We start from the raw sequence: 17,568 nt of genomic DNA, 5'->3' as shown, positions 1-17,568 counted from the left end.
ATGCTGTTTGCGGGGGTTAGGTAAGGCATCTGGTCTGTTTCTTATCTAACTCTATTTTTTTATGTTTCTTTACAGGGCTTCCCCTGGCCGTGCCGTTCCTGTGCAGCGTCGTGCATGGAGTGCTTTCCCCGGTATGTATGATGCTGTTTGCGGGTCTTAGGTAAGGCATCTGGTCTGTTTCTTATCTAACTCTTTTTTTTGTGTTTCTTTACAGGGCTTCCCCGGGCCGTGCCGTTCCCGTGCAGCGTCGTGCATGGAGCGCTTTCCCCGGTATGTATGATGCTGTTTTCGGGTCTTAGGTAAGGCATCTGATCTGTTTCTTATCTAACTCTTTATTTTTATGTTTCTTTACAGGGCTTCCCCAGGCCGTGCCGTTCCCGTGCAGCGTCGTGCATGGAGCGCTTTCCCCGGTATGTATGATGCTGTTTGCGGGTTTTAGGTAAGGCATCTGGTCTGTTTCTTATCTATCTCTTTTTGTTTCTGTTTCTTTACGGGGCTTCCCCGGGCCGTGCCGTTCCCGTGCAGTGTCGTGCATGGAGCGCTTTCCCCGGTGTGTATGATGCTGTTTGCGGGTCTTAGGTAAGGCATCTGGTCTGTATCTTATCTAACTCTTTTTTTAAATGTTTCTTTACAGGGTTTCCCCGGGCCGTGCTGTTCCCGTGCAGCATCGTGCATGGAGCGCTTTCCCCGGTATGTATGATGCTGGTTGCGGGTCTTAGGTAAGGCATCTGGTCTGTTTCTTATCTAACTCTTTTTTTTAATGTTTCTTTACAGGGTTTCCCCGGGCCGTGCTGTTCCCGTGCAGCGTCGTGCATGGACTGCTTTCCCCGGTATGTATGATGCTGTTGCGGGTCTTAGGTAAGGCATCTGGTCTGTTTCTTATCTAACTCTTTTTTTTATGTTTCTTTACAGGGCTTCCCCTGGCCGTGCCGTTCCTGTGCAGCGTCGTGCATGGAATGCTTTCCCCGGTATGTATGATGCTGTTTGCGGGTCTTAGGTAAGGCATCTGGTCTGTTTCTTATCTAACTCTTTTTTTTTGTGTTTCTTTACAGGGCTTCCCCGGGCCGTGCCGTTCCCGTGCAGCGTCGTGCATGGAGCTGCTTTCCCTGGTATGTATGATGCTGTTTGCGGGTCTTAGGTAAGGCATCTGGTCTGTTTCTTATCTAACTCTTTTTTTTATGTTTCTTTACAAGGCTTCCCCGGGCCGTGCCGTTCCCGTGCAGCGTCGTGCATGGAGCGCTTTCCCCGGTATGTATGATGCTGTTTGCGGGTCTTAGGTAAGGCATCTGGTCTGTTTCTTATCTAACTCTTTTTTTAAATGTTTCTTTACAGGGTTTCCCCGGGCCGTGCTGTTCCCGTGCAGCGTCGTGCATGGACTGCTTCCCCCGGTATGTATGATGCTGTTGAGGGTCTTAGGTAAGGCATCTGGTCTGTTTCTTATCTAACTTTTTTAAAATCTTTCTTTACAGGGCTTCCCCTGGCCGTGCCATTCCCGTGCAGCGTCGTGCATGGACTGCTTTCCCCGGTATGTATGATGCTGTTTGCGGGTCTTAGGTAAGGCATCTGGTCTGTTTCTTATCTAACTCTTTTTTTTGTGTTTCTTTACAGGGCTTCCCCGGGCCATGCCGTTCCCGTGCAGCGTCGTGCATGGAGCGCTTTCCCCGGTATGTATGATGCTGTTTGCGGGTCTTAGGTAAGGCATCTGGTCGGTATCCTATCTAACTCTTTTTTTTTATGTTTCTTTGCAGGGCTTCCCCGGCCCGTGCCGTTCCCGTGCAGAGTCGTGCATGGACTGCTTTCCCCGGTATGTATGATGCTGTTTGCGGGTCTTAGGTAAGGCATCTGGTCTGTTTCTTATCTAACTCTTTTTTAAAAATGTTTCTTTACAGGGCTTCCCCGGGCCGAGCTGTTCCCGAGCAGCGTCGTGCATGGACTGCTTCCCCCGGTATGTATGATGCTGTTGCTGGTCTTAGGTAAGGCATCTGGTCTGTTTCTTATCTAACTCTTTTTTTTAATGTTTCTTTACAGGGCTTCCCCTGGCAGTGCCATTCCCGTGCAGCGTCGTGCATGGAGTGCTTTCCCCGGTATGTATGATGCTGTTTGCGGGTCTTAGGTAAGGCATCTGGTCTGTTTCTTATCTAACTTTTTTAAAATCTTTCTTTACAGGGCTTCCCCTGGCCGTGCCATTCCCGTGCAGCGTCGTGCATGGACTGCTTTCCCCGGTATGTATGATGCTGTTTGCGGGTCTTAGGTAAGGCATCTGGTCTGTTTCTTATCTAACTCTTTTTTTTAATGTTTCTTTACAGGGCTTCCCCGGGCCGTGCCGTTCCCGTGCAGCGTCGTGCATGGAGCGCTTCCCTGGTATGTATGATACTGTTTGCGGGTCTTAGGTAAGGCATCTGGTCTGTTTCTTATCTAACTCTTTTTTTTTATGTTTCTTTACAGGGCTTCCCCTGGCCGTGCCGTTCCTGTGCAGTGTCGTGCATGGAGTGCTGTCCCCGGTATGTATGATGCTGTGTGCGGGTCTTAGGTAAGGCATCTGGTCTGTTTCTTATCTAACTCTTTTTTTTGTGTTTCTTTACAGGGCTTCCCCGGGCCATGCCGTTCCCGTGCAGCGTCGTGCATGGAGCGCTTTCCCCGGTATGTATGATGCTGTTTGCGGTTCTTAGGTAAGGCATCTGGTCGGTATCTTATCTAACTCTTTTTTTTAATGTTTCTTTGCAGGGCTTCCCCGGCCCGTGCCGTTCCCGTGCAGAGTCGTGCATGGACTGCTTTCCCCGGTATGTATGATGCTGTTTGCGGGTCTTAGGTAAGGCATCTGGTCTGTTTCTTATCTAACTCTTTTTTAAAATGTTTCTTTACAGGGCTTCCCCGGGCCGAGCTGTTTCCGAGCAGCGTCGTGCATGGACTGCTTCCCCCGGTATGTATGATGCTGTTGCTGGTCTTAGGTAAGGCATCTGGTCTGTTTCTTATCTAACTCTTTTTTTTAATGTTTCTTTACAGGGCTTCCCCTGGCCGTGCCGTTCCTGTGCAGTGTCGTGCATGGAGTGCTTTCCCCGGTATGTATGATGCTGTGTGCGGGTCTTAGGTAAGGCATCTGGTCTGTTTCTTATCTAACTCTTTTTTTTGTGTTTCTTTACAGGGCTTCCCCGGGCCATGCCGTTCCCGTGCAGCGTCGTGCATGGAGCGCTTTCCCCGGTATGTATGATGCTGTTTGCGGGTCTTAGGTAAGGCATCTGGTCGGTATCCTATCTAACTCTTTTTTTTTATGTTTCTTTGCAGGGCTTCCCTGGCCCGTGCCGTTCCCGTGCAGAGTCGTGCATGGACTGCTTTCCCCGGTATGTATGATGCTGTTTGCGGGTCTTAGGTAAGGCATCTGGTCTGTTTCTTATCTAACTCTTTTTTAAAATGTTTCTTTACAGGGCTTCCCCGGGCCGAGCTGTTCCCGAGCAGCGTCGTGCATGGACTGCTTCCCCCGGTATGTATGATGCTGTTGCTGGTCTTAGGTAAGGCATCTGGTCTGTTTCTTATCTAACTCTTTTTTTTAATGTTTCTTTACAGGGCTTCCCCTGGCAGTGCCATTCCCGTGCAGCGTCGTGCATGGAGTGCTTTCCCCGGTATGTATGATGCTGTTTGCGGGTCTTAGGTAAGGCATCTGGTCTGTTTCTTATCTAACTTTTTAAAAATCTTTCTTTACAGGGCTTCCCCTGGCCGTGCCATTCCCGTGCAGCGTCGTGCATGGACTGCTTTCCCCGGTATGTATGATGCTGTTTGCGGGTCTTAGGTAAGGCATCTGGTCTGTTTCTTATCTAACTCTTTTTTTTAATGTTTCTTTACAGGGCTTCCCCTGGCCGTGCCGTTCCTGTGCAGTGTCGTGCATGGAGTGCTGTCCCCGGTATGTATGATGCTGTGTGCGGGTCTTAGGTAAGGCATCTGGTCTGTTTCTTATCTAACTCTTTTTTTTGTGTTTCTTTACAGGGCTTCCCCGGGCCATGCCGTTCCCGTGCAGCGTCGTGCATGGAGCGCTTTCCCCGGTATGTATGATGCTGTTTGCGGTTCTTAGGTAAGGCATCTGGTCGGTATCTTATCTAACTCTTTTTTTTAATGTTTCTTTGCAGGGCTTCCCCGGCCCGTGCCGTTCCCGTGCAGAGTCGTGCATGGACTGCTTTCCCCGGTATGTATGATGCTGTTTGCGGGTCTTAGGTAAGGCATCTGGTCTGTTTCTTATCTAACTCTTTTTTTAAATGTTTCTTTACAGGGCTTCCCCGGGCCGAGCTGTTCCCGAGCAGCGTCGTGCATGGACTGCTTCCCCCGGTATGTATGATGCTGTTGCTGGTCTTAGGTAAGGCATCTGGTCTGTTTCTAATCTAACTCTTTTTTTTATGGTTCTTTACAGGGCTTCCCCTGGCAGTGCCATTCCCGTGCAGCGTCGTGCATGGAGTGCTTTCCCCGGTATGTATGATGCTGTTTGCGGGTCTTAGGTAAGGCATCTGGTCTGTTTCTTATCTAACTCTTTTTTTTTGTGTTTCTTTACAGGGCTTCCCCGGGCTGTGCTGTTCCCGTGCAGCGTCGTGCATGGAGCGCTTTCCCTGGTATGTATGATGCTGTTTGCGGGTCTTAGGTAAGGCATCTGGTCTGTTTCTTATCTAACTCTTTTTTTTTTTGTTTCTTTATAGGGCTTCCTCTGGCTGTGCCGTTCCCGTGCAGCGTCGTGCATGGAGCGCTTCCCTGGTATGTATGATGCTGTTTGCGGGGGTTAGGTAAGGCATCTGGTCTGTTTCTTATCTAACTCTATTTTTTTATGTTTCTTTACAGGGCTTCCCCTGGCCGTGCCGTTCCTGTGCAGCGTCGTGCATGGAGTGCTTTCCCCGGTATGTATGATGCTGTTTTCGGGTCTTAGGTAAGGCATCTGGTCTGTTTCTTATCTAACTCTTTTTTTTGTGTTTCTTTACAGGGCTTCCCCGGGCCGTGCCGTTCCCGTGCAGCGTCGTGCATGGAGCGCTTTCCCCGGTATGTATGATGCTGTTTGCGGGTTTTAGGTAAGGCATCTGGTCTGTTTCTTATCTAACTCTTTTTTTTTATGTTTCTTTGCAGGGCTTCCCCGGCCCGTGCCGTTCCCGTGCAGAGTCGTGCATGGACTGCTTTCCCCGGTATGTATGATGCTGTTTGCGGGTCTTAGGTAAGGCATCTGGTCTGTTTCTTATCTAACTCTTTTTTAAAATGTTTCTTTACAGGGCTTCCCCGGGCCGAGCTGTTCCCGAGCAGCGTCGTGCATGGACTGCTTCCCCCGGTATGTATGATGCTGTTGCTGGTCTTAGGTAAGGCATCTGGTCTGTTTCTTATCTAACTCTTTTTTTTAATGTTTCTTTACAGGGCTTCCCCTGGCAGTGCCATTCCCGTGCAGCGTCGTGCATGCAGTGCTTTCCCCGGTATGTATGATGCTGTTTGCGGGTCTTAGGTAAGGCATCTGGTCTGTTTCTTATCTAACTTTTTTAAAATCTTTCTTTACAGGGCTTCCCCTGGCCGTGCCATTCCCGTGCAGCGTCGTGCATGGACTGCTTTCCCCGGTATGTATGATGCTGTTTGCGGGTCTTAGGTAAGGCATCTGGTCTGTTTCTTATCTAACTCTTTTTTTTAATGTTTCTTTACAGGGCTTCCCCGGGCCGTGCCGTTCCCGTGCAGCGTCGTGCATGGAGCGCTTCCCTGGTATGTATGATGCTGTTTGCGGGTCTTAGGTAAGGCATCTGGTCTGTTTCTTATCTAACTCTTTTTTTTAATGTTTCTTTACAGGGCTTCCCCTGGCCGTGCCGTTCCTGTGCAGTGTCGTGCATGGAGTGCTGTCCCCGGTATGTATGATGCTGTGTGCGGGTCTTAGGTAAGGCATCTGGTCTGTTTCTTATCTAACTCTTTTTTTTGTGTTTCTTTACAGGGCTTCCCCGGGCCATGCCGTTCCCGTGCAGCGTCGTGCATGGAGCGCTTTCCCCGGTATGTATGATGCTGTTTGCGGTTCTTAGGTAAGGCATCTGGTCGGTATCTTATCTAACTCTTTTTTTTAATGTTTCTTTGCAGGGCTTCCCCGGCCCGTGCCGTTCCCGTGCAGAGTCGTGCATGGACTGCTTTCCCCGGTATGTATGATGCTGTTTGCGGGTCTTAGGTAAGGCATCTGGTCTGTTTCTTATCTAACTCTTTTTTAAAATGTTTCTTTACAGGGCTTCCCCGGGCCGAGCTGTTCCCGAGCAGCGTCGTGCATGGACTGCTTCCCCCGGTATGTATGATGCTGTTGCTGGTCTTAGGTAAGGCATCTGGTCTGTTTCTTATCTAACTCTTTTTTTTAATGTTTCTTTACAGGGCTTCCCCTGGCCGTGCCGTTCCTGTGCAGTGTCGTGCATGGAGTGCTTTCCCCGGTATGTATGATGCTGTGTGCGGGTCTTCGGTAAGGCATTTGGTCTGTTTCTTATCTAACTCTTTTTTTTGTGTTTCTTTACAGGGCTTCCCCGGGCCATGCCGTTCCCGTGCAGCGTCGTGCATGGACTGCTTCCCCCGGTATGTATGATGCTGTTTGCTTGTCTTAGGTAAGGCATCTGGTCTGTTTCTTATCTAACTCTTTTTTTTTATGGTTCTTTACAGGGCTTCCCCTGGCAGTGCCATTCCCGTGCAGCGTCGTGCATGGAGTGCTTTCCCCGGTATGTATGATGCTGTTTGCGGGTCTTAGGTAAGGCATCTGGTCTGTTTCTTATCTAACTCTTTTTTTTTGTGTTTCTTTACAGGGCTTCCCCGGGCCGTGCTGTTCCCGTGCAGCGTCGTGCATGGAGCGCTTTCCCCGGTATGTATGATGCTGTTTGCGGGTCTTAGGTAAGGCATCTGGTCTGTTTCTTATCTAACTCTTTTTTTTTTGTTTCTTTATAGGGCTTCCTCTGGCTGTGCCGTTCCCGTGCAGCGTCGTGCATGGAGCGCTTCCCTGGTATGTATGATGCTGTTTGCGGGGGTTAGGTAAGGCATCTGGTCTGTTTCTTATCTAACTCTATTTTTTTATGTTTCTTTACAGGGCTTCCCCTGGCCGTGCCGTTCCTGTGCAGCGTCGTGCATGGAGTGCTTTCCCCGGTATGTATGATGCTGTTTGCGGGTCTTAGGTAAGGCATCTGGTCTGTTTCTTATCTAACTCTTTTTTTTGTGTTTCTTTACAGGGCTTCCCCGGGCCGTGCCGTTCCCGTGCAGCGTCGTGCATGGAGCGCTTTCCCCGGTATGTATGATGCTGTTTTCGGGTCTTAGGTAAGGCATCTGATCTGTTTCTTATCTAACTCTTTATTTTTATGTTTCTTTACAGGGCTTCCCCAGGCCGTGCCGTTCCCGTGCAGCGTCGTGCATGGAGCGCTTTCCCCGGTATGTATGATGCTGTTTGCGGGTTTTAGGTAAGGCATCTGGTCTGTTTCTTATCTATCTCTTTTTGTTTCTGTTTCTTTACGGGGCTTCCCCGGGCCGTGCCGTTCCCGTGCAGTGTCGTGCATGGAGCGCTTTCCCCGGTGTGTATGATGCTGTTTGCGGGTCTTAGGTAAGGCATCTGGTCTGTATCTTATCTAACTCTTTTTTTAAATGTTTCTTTACAGGGTTTCCCCGGGCCGTGCTGTTCCCGTGCAGCATCGTGCATGGAGCGCTTTCCCCGGTATGTATGATGCTGGTTGCGGGTCTTAGGTAAGGCATCTGGTCTGTTTCTTATCTAACTCTTTTTTTTAATGTTTCTTTACAGGGTTTCCCCGGGCCGTGCTGTTCCCGTGCAGCGTCGTGCATGGACTGCTTTCCCCGGTATGTATGATGCTGTTGCGGGTCTTAGGTAAGGCATCTGGTCTGTTTCTTATCTAACTCTTTTTTTTATGTTTCTTTACAGGGCTTCCCCTGGCCGTGCCGTTCCTGTGCAGCGTCGTGCATGGAATGCTTTCCCCGGTATGTATGATGCTGTTTGCGGGTCTTAGGTAAGGCATCTGGTCTGTTTCTTATCTAACTCTTTTTTTTTGTGTTTCTTTACAGGGCTTCCCCGGGCCGTGCCGTTCCCGTGCAGCGTCGTGCATGGAGCTGCTTTCCCTGGTATGTATGATGCTGTTTGCGGGTCTTAGGTAAGGCATCTGGTCTGTTTCTTATCTAACTCTTTTTTTTATGTTTCTTTACAAGGCTTCCCCGGGCCGTGCCGTTCCCGTGCAGCGTCGTGCATGGAGCGCTTTCCCCGGTATGTATGATGCTGTTTGCGGGTCTTAGGTAAGGCATCTGGTCTGTTTCTTATCTAACTCTTTTTTTAAATGTTTCTTTACAGGGTTTCCCCGGGCCGTGCTGTTCCCGTGCAGCGTCGTGCATGGACTGCTTCCCCCGGTATGTATGATGCTGTTGAGGGTCTTAGGTAAGGCATCTGGTCTGTTTCTTATCTAACTTTTTTAAAATCTTTCTTTACAGGGCTTCCCCTGGCCGTGCCATTCCCGTGCAGCGTCGTGCATGGACTGCTTTCCCCGGTATGTATGATGCTGTTTGCGGGTCTTAGGTAAGGCATCTGGTCTGTTTCTTATCTAACTCTTTTTTTTGTGTTTCTTTACAGGGCTTCCCCGGGCCATGCCGTTCCCGTGCAGCGTCGTGCATGGAGCGCTTTCCCCGGTATGTATGATGCTGTTTGCGGGTCTTAGGTAAGGCATCTGGTCGGTATCCTATCTAACTCTTTTTTTTTATGTTTCTTTGCAGGGCTTCCCCGGCCCGTGCCGTTCCCGTGCAGAGTCGTGCATGGACTGCTTTCCCCGGTATGTATGATGCTGTTTGCGGGTCTTAGGTAAGGCATCTGGTCTGTTTCTTATCTAACTCTTTTTTAAAAATGTTTCTTTACAGGGCTTCCCCGGGCCGAGCTGTTCCCGAGCAGCGTCGTGCATGGACTGCTTCCCCCGGTATGTATGATGCTGTTGCTGGTCTTAGGTAAGGCATCTGGTCTGTTTCTTATCTAACTCTTTTTTTTAATGTTTCTTTACAGGGCTTCCCCTGGCAGTGCCATTCCCGTGCAGCGTCGTGCATGGAGTGCTTTCCCCGGTATGTATGATGCTGTTTGCGGGTCTTAGGTAAGGCATCTGGTCTGTTTCTTATCTAACTTTTTTAAAATCTTTCTTTACAGGGCTTCCCCTGGCCGTGCCATTCCCGTGCAGCGTCGTGCATGGACTGCTTTCCCCGGTATGTATGATGCTGTTTGCGGGTCTTAGGTAAGGCATCTGGTCTGTTTCTTATCTAACTCTTTTTTTAATGTTTCTTTACAGGGCTTCCCCGGGCCGTGCCGTTCCCGTGCAGCGTCGTGCATGGAGCGCTTCCCTGGTATGTATGATACTGTTTGCGGGTCTTAGGTAAGGCATCTGGTCTGTTTCTTATCTAACTCTTTTTTTTTATGTTTCTTTACAGGGCTTCCCCTGGCCGTGCCGTTCCTGTGCAGTGTCGTGCATGGAGTGCTGTCCCCGGTATGTATGATGCTGTGTGCGGGTCTTAGGTAAGGCATCTGGTCTGTTTCTTATCTAACTCTTTTTTTTGTGTTTCTTTACAGGGCTTCCCCGGGCCATGCCGTTCCCGTGCAGCGTCGTGCATGGAGCGCTTTCCCCGGTATGTATGATGCTGTTTGCGGTTCTTAGGTAAGGCATCTGGTCGGTATCTTATCTAACTCTTTTTTTTAATGTTTCTTTGCAGGGCTTCCCCGGCCCGTGCCGTTCCCGTGCAGAGTCGTGCATGGACTGCTTTCCCCGGTATGTATGATGCTGTTTGCGGGTCTTAGGTAAGGCATCTGGTCTGTTTCTTATCTAACTCTTTTTTAAAATGTTTCTTTACAGGGCTTCCCCGGGCCGAGCTGTTTCCGAGCAGCGTCGTGCATGGACTGCTTCCCCCGGTATGTATGATGCTGTTGCTGGTCTTAGGTAAGGCATCTGGTCTGTTTCTTATCTAACTCTTTTTTTTAATGTTTCTTTACAGGGCTTCCCCTGGCCGTGCCGTTCCTGTGCAGTGTCGTGCATGGAGTGCTTTCCCCGGTATGTATGATGCTGTGTGCGGGTCTTAGGTAAGGCATCTGGTCTGTTTCTTATCTAACTCTTTTTTTTGTGTTTCTTTACAGGGCTTCCCCGGGCCATGCCGTTCCCGTGCAGCGTCGTGCATGGAGCGCTTTCCCCGGTATGTATGATGCTGTTTGCGGGTCTTAGGTAAGGCATCTGGTCGGTATCCTATCTAACTCTTTTTTTTTATGTTTCTTTGCAGGGCTTCCCTGGCCCGTGCCGTTCCCGTGCAGAGTCGTGCATGGACTGCTTTCCCCGGTATGTATGATGCTGTTTGCGGGTCTTAGGTAAGGCATCTGGTCTGTTTCTTATCTAACTCTTTTTTAAAATGTTTCTTTACAGGGCTTCCCCGGGCCGAGCTGTTCCCGAGCAGCGTCGTGCATGGACTGCTTCCCCCGGTATGTATGATGCTGTTGCTGGTCTTAGGTAAGGCATCTGGTCTGTTTCTTATCTAACTCTTTTTTTTAATGTTTCTTTACAGGGCTTCCCCTGGCAGTGCCATTCCCGTGCAGCGTCGTGCATGGAGTGCTTTCCCCGGTATGTATGATGCTGTTTGCGGGTCTTAGGTAAGGCATCTGGTCTGTTTCTTATCTAACTTTTTAAAAATCTTTCTTTACAGGGCTTCCCCTGGCCGTGCCATTCCCGTGCAGCGTCGTGCATGGACTGCTTTCCCCGGTATGTATGATGCTGTTTGCGGGTCTTAGGTAAGGCATCTGGTCTGTTTCTTATCTAACTCTTTTTTTTAATGTTTCTTTACAGGGCTTCCCCTGGCCGTGCCGTTCCTGTGCAGTGTCGTGCATGGAGTGCTGTCCCCGGTATGTATGATGCTGTGTGCGGGTCTTAGGTAAGGCATCTGGTCTGTTTCTTATCTAACTCTTTTTTTTGTGTTTCTTTACAGGGCTTCCCCGGGCCATGCCGTTCCCGTGCAGCGTCGTGCATGGAGCGCTTTCCCCGGTATGTATGATGCTGTTTGCGGTTCTTAGGTAAGGCATCTGGTCGGTATCTTATCTAACTCTTTTTTTTAATGTTTCTTTGCAGGGCTTCCCCGGCCCGTGCCGTTCCCGTGCAGAGTCGTGCATGGACTGCTTTCCCCGGTATGTATGATGCTGTTTGCGGGTCTTAGGTAAGGCATCTGGTCTGTTTCTTATCTAACTCTTTTTTAAAATGTTTCTTTACAGGGCTTCCCCGGGCCGAGCTGTTCCCGAGCAGCGTCGTGCATGGACTGCTTCCCCCGGTATGTATGATGCTGTTGCTGGTCTTAGGTAAGGCATCTGGTCTGTTTCTAATCTAACTCTTTTTTTTATGGTTCTTTACAGGGCTTCCCCTGGCAGTGCCATTCCCGTGCAGCGTCGTGCATGGAGTGCTTTCCCCGGTATGTATGATGCTGTTTGCGGGTCTTAGGTAAGGCATCTGGTCTGTTTCTTATCTAACTCTTTTTTTTTGTGTTTCTTTACAGGGCTTCCCCGGGCCGTGCTGTTCCCGTGCAGCGTCGTGCATGGAGCGCTTTCCCTGGTATGTATGATGCTGTTTGCGGGTCTTAGGTAAGGCATCTGGTCTGTTTCTTATCTAACTCTTTTTTTTTTTGTTTCTTTATAGGGCTTCCTCTGGCTGTGCCGTTCCCGTGCAGCGTCGTGCATGGAGCGCTTCCCTGGTATGTATGATGCTGTTTGCGGGGGTTAGGTAAGGCATCTGGTCTGTTTCTTATCTAACTCTATTTTTTTATGTTTCTTTACAGGGCTTCCCCTGGCCGTGCCGTTCCTGTGCAGCGTCGTGCATGGAGTGCTTTCCCCGGTATGTATGATGCTGTTTGCGGGTCTTAGGTAAGGCATCTGGTCTGTTTCTTATCTAACTCTTTTTTTTGTGTTTCTTTACAGGGCTTCCCCGGGCCGTGCCGTTCCCGTGCAGCGTCGTGCATGGAGCGCTTTCCCCGGTATGTATGATGCTGTTTTCGGGTCTTAGGTAAGGCATCTGATCTGTTTCTTATCTAACTCTTTTTTTTTATGTTTCTTTGCAGGGCTTCCCCGGCCCGTGCCGTTCCCGTGCAGAGTCGTGCATGGACTGCTTTCCCCGGTATGTATGATGCTGTTTGCGGGTCTTAGGTAAGGCATCTGGTCTGTTTCTTATCTAACTCTTTTTTTAAATGTTTCTTTACAGGGCTTCCCCGGGCCGAGCTGTTCCCGAGCAGCGTCGTGCATGGACTGCTTCCCCCGGTATGTATGATGCTGTTGCTGGTCTTAGGTAAGGCATCTGGTCTGTTTCTTATCTAACTCTGTTTTTTTTATGTTTCTTTACAGGGCTTCCCCTGGCAGTGCCATTCCCGTGCAGCGTCGTGCATGGAGTGCTTTCCCCGGTATGTATGATGCTGTTTGCGGGTCTTAGGTAAGGCATCTGGTCTGTTTCTTATCTAACTCTTTTTTTTTTTGTTTCTTTACAGGGCTTCCTCTGGCTGTGCCGTTCCCGTGCAGCGCCGTGCATGGAGCACTTCCCTGGTATGTATGATGCTGTTTGCGGGTCTTAGGTAAGGCATCTGGTCTGTTTCTTATCTAACTCTATTTTTTTATGTTTCTTTACAGGGCTTCCCCTGGCCGTGCCGTTCCTGTGCAGCGTCGTGCATGGAGTGCTTTCCCCGGTATGTATGATGCTGTTTGCGGGTCTTAGGTAAGGCATCTGGTCTGTTTCTTATCTAACTCTTTATTTTTATGTTTCTTTACAGGGCTTCCCCAGGCCGTGCCGTTCCCGTGCAGCGTCGTGCATGGAGCGCTTTCCCCGGTATGTATGATGCTGTTTGCGGGTTTTAGGTAAGGCATCTGGTCTGTTTCTTATCTAACTCTTTTTGTTTCTGTTTCTTTACAGGGCTTCCCCGGGCCATGCCGTTCCCGTGCAGCGTCGTGCATGGAGTGTTTTCCCCGGTATGTATGATGCTGTTTGCGGGTCTTAGGTAAGGCATCTGGTCTGTATCTTATCTAACTCTTTTTTTTAATGTTTCTTTACAGGGCTTCCCCGGGCCATGCCGTTCCCGTGCATAGTCGTGCTTGGACTGCTTTCCCTGGTATGTATGATGCTGTTTGCGGGTCTTAGGTAAGGCATCTGGTCTGTTTCTTATCTAACTCTTTTTTTTATGTTTCTTTACAAGGCTTCCCCGGGCCGTGCGGTTCCCGTGCAGCGTCGTGCATGGAGCGCTTTCCCCGGTATGTATGATGCTGTTTGCGGGTCTTAGGTAAGGCATCTGGTCTGTTTCTTATCTAACTCTTTTTTTAAATGTTTCTTTACAGGGTTTCCCCGGGCCGTGCTGTTCCCGTGCAGCGTCGTGCATGGACTGCTTCCCCCGGTATGTATGATGCTGTTGAGGGTCTTAGGTAAGGCATCTGGTCTGTTTCTTATCTAACTTTTTTAAAATCTTTCTTTACAGGGCTTCCCCTGGCCGTGCCATTCCCGTGCAGCGTCGTGCATGGACTGCTTTCCCCGGTATGTATGATGCTGTTTGCGGGTCTTAGGTAAGGCATCTGGTCTGTTTCTTATCTAACTCTTTTTTTTGTGTTTCTTTACAGGGCTTCCCCGGGCCATGCCGTTCCCGTGCAGCGTCGTGCATGGAGCGCTTTCCCCGGTATGTATGATGCTGTTTGCGGGTCTTAGGTAAGGCATCTGGTCGGTATCCTATCTAACTCTTTTTTTTTATGTTTCTTTGCAGGGCTTCCCCGGCCCGTGCCGTTCCCGTGCAGAGTCGTGCATGGACTGCTTTCCCCGGTATGTATGATGCTGTTTGCGGGTCTTAGGTAAGGCATCTGGTCTGTTTCTTATCTAACTCTTTTTTAAAATGTTTCTTTACAGGGCTTCCCCAGGCCGAGCTGTTCCTGAGCAGCGTCGTGCATGGACTGCTTCCCCCGGTATGTATGATGCTGTTGCTGGTCTTAGGTAAGGCATCTGGTCTGTTTCTTATCTAACTCTTTTTTTTAATGTTTCTTTACAGGGCTTCCCCTGGCAGTGCCATTCCCGTGCAGCGTCGTGCATGGAGTGCTTTCCCCGGTATGTATGATGCTGTTTGCGGGTCTTAGGTAAGGCATCTGGTCTGTTTCTTATCTAACTTTTTTAAAATCTTTCTTTACAGGGATTCCCCTGGCCGTGCCATTCCCGTGCAGCGTCGTGCATGGACTGCTTTCCCCGGTATGTATGATGCTGTTTGCGGGTCTTAGGTAAGGCATCTGGTCTGTTTCTTATCTAACTCTTTTTTTTAATGTTTCTTTACAGGGCTTCCCCGGGCCGTGCCGTTCCCGTGCAGCGTCGTGCATGGAGCGCTTCCCTGGTATGTATGATGCTGTTTGCGGGTCTTAGGTAAGGCATCTGGTCTGTTTCTTATCTAACTCTTTTTTTTTATGTTTCTTTACAGGGCTTCCCCTGGCCGTGCCGTTCCTGTGCAGTGTCGTGCATGGAGTGCTGTCCCCGGTATGTATGATGCTGTGTGCGGGTCTTAGGTAAGGCATCTGGTCTGTTTCTTATCTAACTCTTTTTTTTGTGTTTCTTTACAGGGCTTCCCCGGGCCATGCCGTTCCCGTGCAGCGTCGTGCATGGAGCGCTTTCCCCGGTATGTATGATGCTGTTTGCGGTTCTTAGGTAAGGCATCTGGTCGGTATCTTATCTAACTCTTTTTTTTAATGTTTCTTTGCAGGGCTTCCCCGGCCCGTGCCATTCCCGTGCAGAGTCGTGCATGGACTGCTTTCCCCGGTATGTATGATGCTGTTTGCGGGTCTTAGGTAAGGCATCTGGTCTGTTTCTTATCTAACTCTTTTTTAAAATGTTTCTTTACAGGGCTTCCCCGGGCCGAGCTGTTCCCGAGCAGCGTCGTGCATGGACTGCTTCCCCCGGTATGTATGATGCTGTTGCTGGTCTTAGGTAAGGCATCTGGTCTGTTTCTTATCTAACTCTTTTTTTTAATGTTTCTTTACAGGGCTTCCCCTGGCCGTGCCGTTCCTGTGCAGTGTCGTGCATGGAGTGCTTTCCCCGGTATGTATGATGCTGTGTGCGGGTCTTCGGTAAGGCATCTGGTCTGTTTCTTATCTAACTCTTTTTTTTGTGTTTCTTTACAGGGCTTCCCCGGGCCATGCCGTTCCCGTGCAGCGTCGTGCATGGAGTGTTTTCCCCGGTATGTATGATGCTGTTTGCGGGTCTTAGGTAAGGCATCTGGTCTGTATCTTATCTAACTCTTTTTTTTAATGTTTCTTTACAGGGCTTCCCCGGGCCGTGCCGTTCCCGTGCATAGTCGTGCTTGGACTGCTTTCCCTGGTATGTATGATGCTGTTTGCGGGTCTTAGGTAAGGCATCTGGTCTGTTTCTTATCTAACTCTTTTTTTTATGTTTCTTTACAAGGCTTCCCCGGGCCGTGCCGTTCCCGTGCAGCGTCGTGCATGGAGCGCTTTCCCCGGTATGTATGATGCTGTTTGCGGGTCTTAGGTAAGGCATCTGGTCTGTTTCTTATCTAACTCTTTTTTTAAATGTTTCTTTACAGGGTTTCCCCGGGCCGTGCTGTTCCCGTGCAGCGTCGTGCATGGACTGCTTCCCCCGGTATGTATGATGCTGTTGAGGGTCTTAGGTAAGGCATCTGGTCTGTTTCTTATCTAACTTTTTTAAAATCTTTCTTTACAGGGCTTCCCCTGGCCGTGCCATTCCCGTGCAGCGTCGTGCATGGACTGCTTTCCCCGGTATGTATGATGCTGTTTGCGGGTCTTAGGTAAGGCATCTGGTCTGTTTCTTATCTAACTCTTTTTTTTGTGTTTCTTTACAGGGCTTCCCCGGGCCATGCCGTTCCCGTGCAGCGTCGTGCATGGAGCGCTTTCCCCGGTATGTATGATGCTGTTTGTGGGTCTTAGGTAAGGCATCTGGTCGGTATCCTATCTAACTCTTTTTTTTTATGTTTCTTTGCAGGGCTTCCCCGGCCCGTGCCGTTCCCGTGCAGAGTCGTGCATGGACTGCTTTCCCCGGTATGTATGATGCTGTTTGCGGGTCTTAGGTAAGGCATCTGGTCTGTTTCTTATCTAACTCTTTTTTTAAATGTTTCTTTACAGGGCTTCCCCGGGCCGAGCTGTTCCTGAGCAGCGTCGTGCATGGACTGCTTCCCCCGGTATGTATGATGCTGTTGCTGGTCTTAGGTAAGGCATCTGGTCTGTTTCTTATCTAACTCTTTTTTTTAATGTTTCTTTACAGGGCTTCCCCTGGCAGTGCCATTCCCGTGCAGCGTCGTGCATGGAGTGCTTTCCCCGGTATGTATGATGCTGTTTGCGGGTCTTAGGTAAGGCATCTGGTCTGTTTCTTATCTAACTTTTTTAAAATCTTTCTTTACAGGGCTTCCCCTGGCTGTGCCATTCCCGTGCAGCGTCGTGCATGGACTGCTTTCCCCGGTATGTATGATGCTGTTTGCGGGTCTTAGGTAAGGCATCTGGTCTGTTTCTTATCTAACTCTTTTTTTTAATGTTTCTTTACAGGGCTTCCCCGGGCCGTGCCGTTCCCGTGCAGCGTCGTGCATGGAGCGCTTCCCTGGTATGTATGATGCTGTTTGCGGGTCTTAGGTAAGGCATCTGGTCTGTTTCTTATCTAACTCTTTTTTTTTATGTTTCTTTACAGGGCTTCCCCTGGCCGTGCCGTTCCTGTGCAGTGTCGTGCATGGAGCGCTTTCCCCGGTATGTATGATGCTGTTTGCGGTTCTTAGGTAAGGCATCTGGTCGGTATCTTATCTAACTCTTTTTTTTAATGTTTCTTTGCAGGGCTTCCCCGGCCCGTGCCGTTCCCGTGCAGAGTCGTGCATGGACTGCTTTCCCCGGTATGTATGATGCTGTTTGCGGGTCTTAGGTAAGGCATCTGGTCTGTTTCTTATCTAACTCTTTTTTTTGTGTTTCTTTACAGGGCTTCCCCGGGCCATGCCGTTCCCGTGCAGCGTCGTGCATGGAGCGCTTTCCCCGGTATGTATGATGCTGTTTGCGGTTCTTAGGTAAGGCATCTGGTCGGTATCTTATCTAACTCTTTTTTTTAATGTTTCTTTGCAGGGCTTCCCCGGCCCGTGCCGTTCCCGTGCAGAGTCGTGCATGGACTGCTTTCCCCGGTATGTATGATGCTGTTTGCGGGTCTTAGGTAAGGCATCTGGTCTGTTTCTTATCTAACTCTTTTTTAAAATGTTTCTTTACAGGGCTTCCCCGGGCCGAGCTGTTCCCGAGCAGCGTCGTGCATGGACTGCTTCCCCCGGTATGTATGATGCTGTTGCTGGTCTTAGGTAAGGCATCTGGTCTGTTTCTTATCTAACTCTTTTTTTTAATGTTTCTTTACAGGGCTTCCCCTGGCCGTGCCGTTCCTGTGCAGTGTCGTGCATGGAGTGCTTTCCCCGGTATGTATGATGCTGTGTGCGGGTCTTCGGTAAGGCATCTGGTCTGTTTCTTATCTAACTCTTTTTTTTGTGTTTCTTTACAGGGCTTCCCCGGGCCATGCCGTTCCCGTGCAGCGTCGTGCATGGAGCGCTTTCCCCGGTATGTATGATGCT

Source organism: Triturus cristatus, chromosome 1_1 (assembly GCF_964204655.1).
Source record: "Triturus cristatus chromosome 1_1, aTriCri1.1, whole genome shotgun sequence".
In the NCBI taxonomy this organism is placed as follows: Eukaryota; Metazoa; Chordata; class Amphibia; order Caudata; family Salamandridae; genus Triturus; species Triturus cristatus.
This window is presented reverse-complemented; position numbering follows the sequence as displayed.